The sequence below is a fragment of the Micropterus salmoides genome, unplaced genomic scaffold, assembly GCF_014851395.1.
Source record: "Micropterus salmoides isolate LMB-PRFRI ecotype aquatic unplaced genomic scaffold, ASM1485139v1 Ms_hic_scaffold_18, whole genome shotgun sequence".
Taxonomy (NCBI): Eukaryota; Metazoa; Chordata; class Actinopteri; order Centrarchiformes; family Centrarchidae; genus Micropterus; species Micropterus salmoides.
The window spans coordinates 23,205,122-23,217,208 of NW_024040928.1; the positions used below are offsets into that span (position 1 = coordinate 23,205,122).

Genomic DNA, 12,087 nt, shown 5'->3' on the forward strand with positions numbered 1-12,087 from the left:
GCATTCAGGGATGCAAGGTTGAAGGAGATTAGTGATTGATGGATAGAGGACTGATATGAAACAACACAACTAAACACTTAAGTGCGTCTGAAGATACAGGGCTACAACAACACGTTTTCTAGTTGGAAGGTCCATATGTAGTTTTCAGTTCTGACTTTTAGGGCGGGTTCACACCTGAAGGCCCAGTTCCTAAATCAAACTAGTGCGAGGATGATACATTATTTCAGTTTTCCTACTGGACCGATTTGCGTTCAAAAACTGAAATGGTGGAATTGCAAATAAAAGCTATGTTGTGGAAATGTGGTTGAATTATTGGTCATACAATCTGCTGGGGAAAATCCTACCTGGATATCATCATGTAACATCCTCAGGTTATCATTGGTATTGGTCAGCACATAGGCTATCAGCCGACATCAGAGGCTGGTATTAAATCATTCAATAATGCAAGCATTTCGAGGAAGAAACTCTGCATCAGACTTATCACAGATAATACCACGACATGTGTGCATTTGTCTTGCAAAGTGGACCAAGAGAAGTTATTGCAAACATGCAAAACCAAACGTTAACCCATGCAAAAGGCCTTTCATAAAAGCAGCTTATGTTTACAGAATTCATATGTAACTCCTTGAATCAATTAATTAAATAATGCATATATATCCTAAAGTTTAATATATCAAAAGGTGACAACCATTAATCAATATTAAATATTACACGTTATAATAATTAGCCTATTGCTTTTATTTCATATTACGTATTTGTTGTATTTATTTTATGTCTTTCATATTTTGATTGTAATTTTTCTATTCTGTATATTCATACTAAAAATCAAGATCAAGCTAGCGTTTGCCCTTCTGCTCCACAGGTTTCTGTCCTCTCTGAGCTTCCCTTACTTTATGACAGGTGCACTGCCCCAGTCAAACTCTCCACCTTCTGTTATTGACTGTTGCAGTACTTTGCCTCTCTTTTTATTTCCCCTTAATATGTTTGTGGTGTGTACCACACAAAAAGGCAAATTGGTGTGAACACAACCTTACAGTGCAGTTTTACTGATGATTGTTCCCATGGAAAATAAAAGTTGTTAAGCCTTTTGACATTTTGGTTGTTATAATCATTTGTGATAATGCTTTCTATTGTACTCATAAACCCAAGAACTATGCAGAAGATCTTTTTGTGTTTGCATTACAAATCTACTAATAGATTAACAGGTTAAAAACATATAGAACATACAAGACAGCAAATATTGCAGTTGTTAGAAAGCAAAAAAGTTTATTTTTAATTTTCAATGTTAAAACTGTATTTATCAACACAGTCAAATAAAGACAGCAGAGGAATGTTTAGTTTTTATAATGCATATTTTATTAATTAATTCCAAATTGTCCAAAATTTATCAAAGCATCAAAAATGTACTAAACCCCTAGATTTCTTCCTCTTGTAATGCAAGAAGCATCACAGGGGCAGTTAATTTATTTCAGCATTGACCCGAAAACATTTCAAAATCAATTCAAAATCAAAAAGGTCAACACAAAAGAAGCATTTCTTTTCATCTTAAACATTGCTTTGAGTGGCTCCTTCAGGTGAACCCTCACAGATTCATGAAGTCTAGTCGAAAGCTGCCCGCTCTTGTCTGTCTAGCTCTTGCTGCTCTCTCATGCCGCGTCTCCCGGTGACAATTCTGGTGGAGGGAGAAAGAATTGAGAGGATTTAGCCCATATACATTTAATAAAGGGGCTATGTGTAGCCAAGTTATATGCATTTTAATATATTTTGTAGTAATTTAAGTGTATGTAGGAATAGTAACAGTAGTAGAAGCAGATGTTCTTACCCATGGATCATCCTCCCGACTGTATAAAACAGACAAAAGAAGAAAACAGTTACATTAAGTCTTAACTCACACATCATGTGTTTTATAACAAAAGTCTTTACAGCAGAGTACAGTCAATACAGTAATTAATTCACCAAGAATGCATTGTATCCTTGTAAACAAAAATTTCTAACACATTTTGTGCATGTTTGTGTAATAGTGTGACTCCCATACACCAGTGCAATTAAGATACCCGAGTTTCGATACCAATTCCAAAGTGATTTTTTTTTCGTTGCATACTTTGAGGAATGTAAACATGGTTTTCTGCAGTGCTTGGACTTTGAAAATGTTTTATATCATATGCTTACTATATACAGTACACTGTATAAATCAATGTATAAATCAATAGGCTGATAGGCTGTATGATGACAACAAATGGTGTTGTTGATAAAAAAAAAAATGTGGAAGTGAAGAGACAATAATATAATATAATTAAATATGTTAAGTATATAAAAACAGCTCAAGTAAGAAAAATATGTAAGTTAGAACCCTTGTGTTTTTGAATTTAATTAATTAATAATTCATAATCCTCTTTGAAGTAATTGTAATCAATGATCTCAGTAATGGCTGCCTTGTGTTTAGGTGTGCCAGGTCAAGCACCATCTTATTGTGAATAGTGACAGGTCTTTATATTATTAGTTACACCTGTGCATTTCTAGCTCAGTCATGTCAAAATGTCTGCTGTGAAAAGAGAATTCATGATTAGTACCATTGGCAATTCCGTTGAAAATGTGGTGAATAAAACCCTCCCCAGGTTCAGCCATGAGGACGACCAGCGACAACACAAGAAAGAGCGTGATGCACTTCATCCTATAAAATAAGAACCAAATGACTTTCCAGAGTCAATAACTTTTAAAAACGAAGTGTACAGTTATTTTTCTTTACTGGTTATGCAAGCTTGAAAGACACATTATATATACTGTAGCAAATTTGATTGATCTCAAATAACTGTTTTGCTTATACTGTTAGTGAATGAGGATTAAAAATTTTGTCCTTACCTATTTTTGATTCAGTGAAGAGTCAAAAGGTTGCTGTCAAACAAACCTAAGGAAGCGGTGTGGCATAGATCTGTGTGTGGTGGCAGATACATGTCTTTTTTATACCAATGGACACATTTCTCATTGTGTACATAGTGTTTTGCAATATAGGAAGGTAAAACACAGCATTTTGCAATGCAGTGTTAAAATGCTGATCTAATCTAAACAAGGAACGTGGCAGGTGCATGCCAGTGTTCTGAAAAATCAAGGGGAAGTTAGTAATTATAGTTAGAGCTCGCTAATTTGGTATGCTCACCAACAGGGTCATCAATCGCAGCAGCAGTTGGGGCCTTGACCTCCCTTCATCTCACAAGTTCATTTAGCCGCTATGTTGTCAGGGGTCTCCTGTCTTGGTATCTTCTAATGTCTAATATGAACACTGTTGAGTTGCATCATATTGGGTTTAGGCTTTGAAACTACCCATGGTTTAAAGTTTCTAGCACATCATGCTAATATTTTAAGCTTTACCCAGACCTCCAGGATTTACAGCTATGAGGAAGCTTGTAAATATCCGTAAGTGAAGCTATTGCAAACTCTAGCTACATAAGTGTAGAGCTGTACACATTATTGTTTAGGGGTTGTCAGGCACCATTATACTCTCAAATACATGTGACTTACTTTTTTATTTAATGATCCAAGGCTGAAGTTGTTTTCTTAGTCTTTGTATCATGAAAACCCTTTATTAACAAAACACCTGACATGTCAGCTGACTCTTCTCTGGCTGACACGTTTGAAAATGGGAACCCTGCAGCAGCTCTATTTATTGTCACTTATTTACTTTGTTGCTGTTGTTTGTTGTTGAAATAAGAGTTAAAAGTAAAACTAGTTTTGTCACCATTAAATAGCATTTTCAAATAAGACACAGTGAAACGCTCCAATGCAAATTTATTCCCAAACAATTTCAATCAGTTAGCTGCAGTGCAATATATATATTAAGTGGTGAACAAGAAGCATTTCTTTTCATTCAAAGCATCCTTCGCAGTGGCCGCTTTAGTCTAGGAAAAACCAGGCCGCCCTGAGTTGTAATCGGTTGAACAATTGTCCAGCTGCTCTTCCTGCTCTTGGACACCGTGGTCCCCACCCATAATCCTGGTGAATGTAGAGAAGATTCGACACAACAAGGGGAGCAATGAGAGTCATTTATAGTAAGTATAAACCAACTTACACTAATATTTATTGAAACATTAGTTGTTTAGTTGTAGTAAAAACAAAGAACAATGGTAGTAGCACATGTCCTTACCCATGGAGTATCTTGCTGACTAAATAAACAAAAGAAAAAAATACATTAAATTTAAACTCACACATGTGTATGTCTATACTGTATATATCTATCACACGTCAATCAATACTTTGTCATAATATTATTCTTTGTAGTACAGGACAGTCACATTATTATGTAAGATGTGTTTTCTTGTGCGATTCAGCATCCCTACAGCTTCAGATTGTAATGCACTTTTGTAAATAAGGACAGCTGTACACGTGCATTTGTCATTTGGTGCAAAATGATCAAAAACAAAAACTCTCCAACTTTGCTAACATGGCCAAACATCAAGCAAGTGCGACAACACAAGACATAACAATATTAATTTGTAGTCCAACACAAAGACTGCCAGTTCGCCATCTGTCTTGCAGCCTTTTATTTCATGAAGCTCTCCCTAATCGCTTCTTAGCTTCCTCTGTGAATGTCCAGTTCTGTCTATTCGCCTCTGCCATTAGCTAACGTTATGTCCATAGAGGCAGCTGAGCCCGGTTATGCAAAGACCACATACAGAAACGTTACCGATGTCCTAGTATCTAGTAAGTTTCAACTCGAGATTTATAGCTAGCGGCTAAATCTCTGTTTGTGAAACCTATGGCTGATTTCGATAACACTGCTAACACAGCCAAACATCAAGCAAGGGCAACAACACAAGACATTGCAAGCCAGCTAATAAAGTTATTACTGATTAGTAAATACTGATGAGTAAAAGTAAGTGCGATGGATTTTGCTTCCTCAGACAGTGTCACACATATATATGCGTGAGTATAGCAAAGAACAGGAGTATACAGTGTTTTTGGTGGTGACAATTTTCAGCAGTGAATTAACATACTTGATATATTGATGCTCAAGTGAATATTCACAGGAGCCAGGAATGGTGTATGTGGGATTTACTCAAAATAATGAAGGAACACGTTATCAACATGTTATCAACATGTTAACGGTATGTATGTACATATGTGCGAGGTTAAGTATGTATGTGTGCGCCAGTGTCTGCCAAATGAGTAAATGGACTATCAACGGTCAACTACAAATGGTCAAAAACTTTCCTCTTCCTACTAAATGTAAATGTAACAGTGATGATAAAAGGGGAAATGGCTTATGATTGAAGGACTAGTCAGCTTTTTGCAGATTCCATTTTTTGGACACTTTTATCCACCAAATATGTTTTTATGGAACTAGTCTTGACTGCCATTGCACCACCTAGCTACATGAGTGAGCAGAATGAATCCACCAGTAATTAACCTTCAACCATTTTTCTGTCCACAGATGACATTGGCATTTTCTGATTTAATTGAGTCCTTTATCAGCTCCCAAACTGTGAGTGGCAGATTCTCCTCCCCCAGTACAGTGGGCTGTCATGGGAGTTTAAGTTGCTTTTTCTGGAACTGTAAATGCACTATTTTTCTCTTCTCAGGGTTAACAAACTTAGAGTTGCCAGTAAACCCGCTTTCTGGACTACACCAGCGTCGAGCGTCTTCGCCACAGAAGCAGCGGCCTGTCAGCAGCAGCTCCTGTGGAGCTGAGAGGCTGACAGACAGCGTGACCTGTTAATATTATTAGGTCGCCATACAAGGTACATCTTAGGTTACATTCATCTGAAAATATAAAGACACTGAACAACATTGCTAGTTTGGCAAGTACACAGGGATAAGAATCATAGTTAGATAGCTAACATATTTTCACTTACTTATAAAACAGGCAAGAACTTTATTTGGCAGTCCTTTTATCCCCCACAAAATAAAATAAAGTTTTCATGTCCCCATAATGCCCAGACCTGCTGGATGAAGAGCAATGACACTGGCACTGAGTGGAAATCAAACCCGGGTCTTCCACACCAAAGGCTCTACTCTAACTCACACATACATACTGACCTCACGAATACATACATACATACTTACGAATGACCATATGTATGTCCAAGCATGCATATGTATGTATGTGCATGAAAGTATGTATGTATGTGCAAGCGAAGTATTCAGTTTTGGCCTAGGTGAGTTCTCATAGTTTTTAACAGTTTTTTAAAATAAAAAGTGCCAGGTCAGGTCACTGACACAGAAGAGTAGCTACTGTATATATACCGTGAACAGCTCCATGGAGAAGCGTTCCAAGAAAGCCTTCTCCAGGTTCAGCCATGAGCACGACCATGGACAACACAAGAAAGATCACGATACACTTCATTCTACAAAGAAATTATTAAATAAATTAATATAAGATTAAATGCCAGCTACAATGTCATGGTATACAATAACAAATCTCAGCACATTTTCCAAATACATGTATAATAATAGGAGTAAATGAGGTTTATATTTATATTTAGTTCATACCTTTCCACTGAGTCAAAGACAAAAGGCTGTTGTCAGAGTGAGCAGTGTGATGTAGATATCTATAGGTGATGTAGATAGCTGTGCCTACTGATTGGAAGATACGACTGGCTTTATTTATGCTTGGCTGAATTAACAGTCATTCTATGTATAATGCATTATTATTACAGGAAGAGCAAACAGAGTATTTGGGAGGGATAGATAATTGATCTAATCTCAACCTCAAAACCCAAGTGAGTTCACATATGGCTTCCTCCTCCCATCAGTTCCTCTGGAGGGGGGAACTGAAACCTATAAAGACTACCTTTCCTGTGTTATAACCCCCTGTTGGTCTAGGGGTGTGGGGGCCATAAACATATAGGCACAACTGGTAGATCTTAACAAGGTAACTTTTATTGGTAACAGAAGAGATGTAGACAGGTAACAAAAAAAAACAAAAGGAGGGTGGACGAGGGTGCTGCGAAAATAACAAACCAAGTAAAAGGTCCTCAAAAGGAGGCCTGTACCTATCTATCGTTTTAAACAGGGTTGATTCTTACTACAAAAGAACACAAAGAGCACAGCACCCACTCCACCTGGTGAAAACTAACAATAGTAAACAGAACAATAAGTGAATTTCTCCACTGCACCCAAATGTGGAGCTAACATACAAAGGTATGCAAATGTTTACCTAAACACAATGTACAGCTAATAGGCAAGGAAGGTGGATAGTTCCACTAAACACAAAGTACAACAGACAGGCTATGCAGTCAATACCAGCGGCACACAAGTCAACAGGCGGTGACAAGCTGCCTGGAGCAACAGGTGGACTCTCCTTATGAGCCGGAGGTAATTAACGTGGTGACGAGCCATTGGTTGAGTGTAAACAGAGGGAACCAATGGGCGGTACAGATGTCAGCACCCCAGAAACCAGGAAGTAGGCGGGTCTTCATTCCCCAGGGACACAGCCTACTTGGTAGAGGTGAGACAGGGAAAAGGGGAAACACAAGGGTGACAGCGACAGCCGTGACACCTGTTAAAGAGGATAAACAAACATGACAACCAGAGAGCTGTCTATGGGAGAAAAGCAAGCCATTGTCAACCTGAGAAAAGAAGGAAAATTGACCAAAGCCAATGGACAAAAATTGGGCATAGCAAGTACAACAATTTGGAATGTCCTGAAAAAGAAAGAAACTACTGGTGTCCTGAGCAACAGGCGTCAAACAGGTCGGCCAAGGAAAACAACAGAAGTTGATGACAGAAATATCATAGAACTGTGAAGAAAACCCCCAAAACATCAGTAAGAATGCTGTGGTGTGATAAAAATGGTGATATGTCCTAAATTGTTTAACACATCTAGATGTGAATACCAGGAAATAAAAGCTGAAATTCTGAACTCTCATGTCTCATACTCATCTTTTGATCTTAAACCCAAATGTCTTCAGTGAACAACAAAAACAAAGGAATTTGCCTTACCGTTCCAATACTTTAAGTATTTCAGCAGTACATTGCTGCACTGTCGTCTGACAACCAATAATGTCCTGAGTTTAAAACCTGCCTCGGCAAACTGGGGCTTTTTCCGCTTGATGTTTACATGCGTTTCTTCTTGGTGTTCCGGTTTTCTCACAGGTATTTTCCTGCCATTGCCCTTGATCAGGGTACTTGCCTGAGACCTCCAGTGGGTCCCCAGACAGCCACATTAATGTGGCTTCTGAATGCTCCTAAATAGGGTTGGTCGAGTGCGAAGGACAACTTTCCCCAAGCTATTCCCTAAGTATAAGTAATTTCCCTGAGTATAACTTAACTAAAAATATCTAAACAACAGGGACCAAATACTTATATTTGTCTTTGGACCCTTATTGCGTTGGTGTTATGTCACACACTACTTTGGACTGGGCGTATTGCATGTCTTGGTGTGTGCACATAATCACTGTTTGACATCTAGTGGCTTGTGTTTAAAATGTTTCTTCTTGGTGGTATGTTTTGTTAACCCACTCAATTAATTGAATAGAAACCTGGGTCTGTCTATTTTGTGTTTAAAAATGAATTAAAGTAAAGTAAATTTATATAGGTGGTGCCACAGTTCACGGTCCTGACTTATAAATCTATAAACTTTTTCGCCCTTTGACTACTGAAACCAAATGCATATGTAATGTTTATACCATTCGTCCTTGAGTTACATTGATCAGAAACATGGGAGATCCTTGTTCAGGCTTCTTGTGTTTGACAAATATAAGTTTTATTTTCATGATTTCATAGGTCATTTTCATAGGTATTTCCCTGACTGAATGTGCATGCCCCAAAGATAGAGGCCATTACACATTCAGTGATTTCTTTAATACATAACCGATCTGCTTACATGATAGAGTTTTAGTCACGTGGATCATATTACAGCTCCTGGGGCAGATACAACTGCTGCAAATCTTTGGTCTCTGAGGCCCCCTTATTGTTGACATACCTCGACTACAGTAATGAGTATATTAGTAACTCTAGCTCAAGTTGTAATATACAAATGCAGTTTAAAGTTGCATACATGTGATAAAATATTAAAACAAAGAAATGATAAGCAATATTCACCTGTGTTTGCGAGGCTGCAAACATGTACATGCTAGCCTGTAATAGGCACCTTACAGCCCCAGCTGCAGAATTACACACAATGAAAAAAGCACTATAGACTCCTGAAGCACTATATCCATTTCTATAGTTCTATGTAACTTTCCCAAAAACTGATGAAATGATGTTACCTTTCCTACATACCTATCTTATGTTTCTTGTGTCTGGCTGCTCATGTGTATAGCTTCAGTCCACACAAAAAGTAGGAATAAGCAATGTATCACCTGAATGATATAGATAATTTGTTCTTTAACATATTTTTCTATACTGTTTAGGCTCTACATTTGATGATTTTGTTCAAAAATAAACATCTGAAGTCTTACTTATTGTAGTCAGATCAGATGCCCAGGACAATTCGCAGACATTTAATATTATCAACCCTTTGTGGCTAAGGTTTGGTGTAGACAGGAAGCTAAAAATAAGGATGTTATTTACCATGTTTGGATACAAATGTATATGAAAGTGACAGTTTTATTTTCTGCTTGAATAAGTGAATGTAAATACTACATACACATTACTACAAATTTTGATATGCTGTATTTTAGTATTCCTTTTCAGCATATAGTAACAAAATGCTAAAAAAAACTACCTTAAACAAGATTTGTGACAAATTAAAGAGAGAAAAAATCTACCTAAATATCTCTCATAGGTGTTTAAATGGGTTAAGGCCTTAACACACAATTTACATCCAGTTCAGTGATTAATATTTTGTCTTAAATGAAACAAGAGAGAAATGTTTTGATGTATCACATCAGATTTGCAGAAAAGCAGATTTATTCCAAATGTCCAAGATCAATTCGGTCAATATATTGAAGCAATGAGTCGGTACTTTTTTATGTTGAAAAGCAAGAAGCATTTATTTTCATCTAAAACAAAGTTGTACAGCGGCTCTTTCAGAAGGACCATCATAGATTCAGAAGGTCTAATCAAAAGCTGCCTGCTCTTGATTAAATGAACGTTTGTCCAGATCTTGTTGCTCTTTCACGCCTTGTTTCTTGAAATAATTGAAAGTCCTGGTGGGTGGAGAGAGAATTGAAAGAATTTAGCTCCAGAACATAACAACACACAGAAATTATTAAAGTCAAGTATTGTCAAGGACAAGTACTTACCCACGGATAAACTTTCCGCCTAAATAAAACAGACAAGAGAAAATAAAAAAAAACAGGTTAAAATAATTATAGTACTATTTATAATTATTATAATTATAATTATATTACTCACATTATGTTATACCTCACAGAAGGGAAAACTCTTGTATGGAATTATTATTAACACAATTTAAGACCTTATTTACATTCATTAAATTATTGTGTAAACTTGGACATAGTGTTTATCCCATTCTGAACATTGACAACATCAAAACACGTTTGTATATTTAATGAAAAAATCTTATCAAATACAGTTTAAAATAAGCAAAATCATGATGATAATGAATAATTAAACCTAAACGTATTAAAGTTCAGGTTAGCTATATGTACACATTACATATTACATATTACATATGTACATGCATCTATATCCAATTCCATTTATTTATTTATTCATAAGTCATTATTAATGTTATTGTATGTACACCTGTGCATTTCCAGTTATGTCCTGTTGAAATGTATGTGAAAAATGCAAAAATTCTGTGAGTGGTTACCATGAGACAGTGTTTTGTAAAAGTGGCGAACAAAACCTCTCCTAGGTTCAGCCATGGGGATGACCAGTGACAAAATAAGAAAGAGCGTAATGCACTTCATCCTGAAAAACCACATCCAAACACACACAGAGTCAGTTACTAGTTTGTAATACCAGTTTCTAATTATAAAATAGACACTAGCAATTCTCAGCAAATGTGCAACACTTGTGTTGCAGATAAATCAAGATGAGATACTTACTTCTTTCCACTGACTGAGGGTGAAAGTCAAAAAGATGTTATCAAAGAGAGCCAAGAAAGCAGTACGAGATCTACAGGTCCTGTAACTCTCTGTGTTGGATCACACACATCTCGTTTTATAGCAATCAGTAAATTCCTTACTCATTGTTTGTGCAGTATTTTGCTACATAGAAAGTCTCATTACAGAGATACAGATGCTGATCTAATATTAGCAAAGAAACTGAAGTCATCCCACTCATTATCAACCAATTGTCAGTGTCTTAGACCAGGATTCCAAAAGAGATGGCACATTTCTGTTATCTTTTAAATCACACTGATTTAATGCCCATTTGAGTTCTGTGTACAAGTTACATTGCAGCATTTCTAGGCTCTGCATTCAGGGATGCAAGGTTGAAGGAGATTAGTGATTGATGGATGTAGGACTGATAAGAAACAACATAACAAAACGCTTATGTGCGTCTGAAGATACAGGGCTACTACAACATGTTTTCTAATTGGAAGGTCCATATGTAGTTTTCAGTTCTGACTTTTAGGGCGGGTTCACACCTGAAGGCCCAGTTCCTGAATCAAACTAGTGCGAGGATGATATATTATTTCAGTTTTCCTACTGGACCAATGTGTTCACAAAGGCAAAAACTGAAATGGTGCAAATAAAAGCTATGTTGTGGAAATGTGGTTGAATTATTGGTCATACAATCTGCTCGGGAAAATCCTACCTGGATATCATCATGTAGCATCCTCAGGTTATCATTGGTTTTGGTCAGCACATAGGCTATCAGCCGACATCAGAGGGTCACGCATATGAATGTCTTGTAGTGGTATTAAATCATTCACTAATGCAAGCATTTCGAGGAAGAACCTCTGCATCAGACGTCTTATCACAGATCATACCACGACTTGTTTGCATTTGTCTTGCAAAGTCGACCAGTGAAGTTATTATTGTATTTTATTTTAATTTTTAATATATATATATTTTTAACAAAAACACACATAGGCTTTGATTACTTTACGCTTTAATTACTTGTTTAATGAAATGTATGATGTTGATTGTTCTGATGTAGTTTGTATGATGCTTTGGCAATATTGTTGTTACACATGAAAAGGTATTGCAAACATGCAAAAAAAAAAACGTTAAC

The 12,087-nt window shown here is 36.7% G+C and overlaps 1 long non-coding RNA gene across 1 annotated transcript; it reads right to left on the minus strand.

The window, feature by feature from the left end:
- Positions 1-9,808: 9,808 nt before the first annotated feature.
- LOC119908634 lies at positions 9,809-11,057 on the minus strand. Its single transcript, XR_005445317.1, has 4 exons — positions 10,953-11,057; positions 10,715-10,815; positions 10,182-10,200; positions 9,809-10,085 (listed from the first exon to the last, which is right to left on the minus strand). It is a non-coding gene; the product is annotated as an uncharacterized LOC119908634 (long non-coding RNA).
- Positions 11,058-12,087: the final 1,030 nt, after the last annotated feature.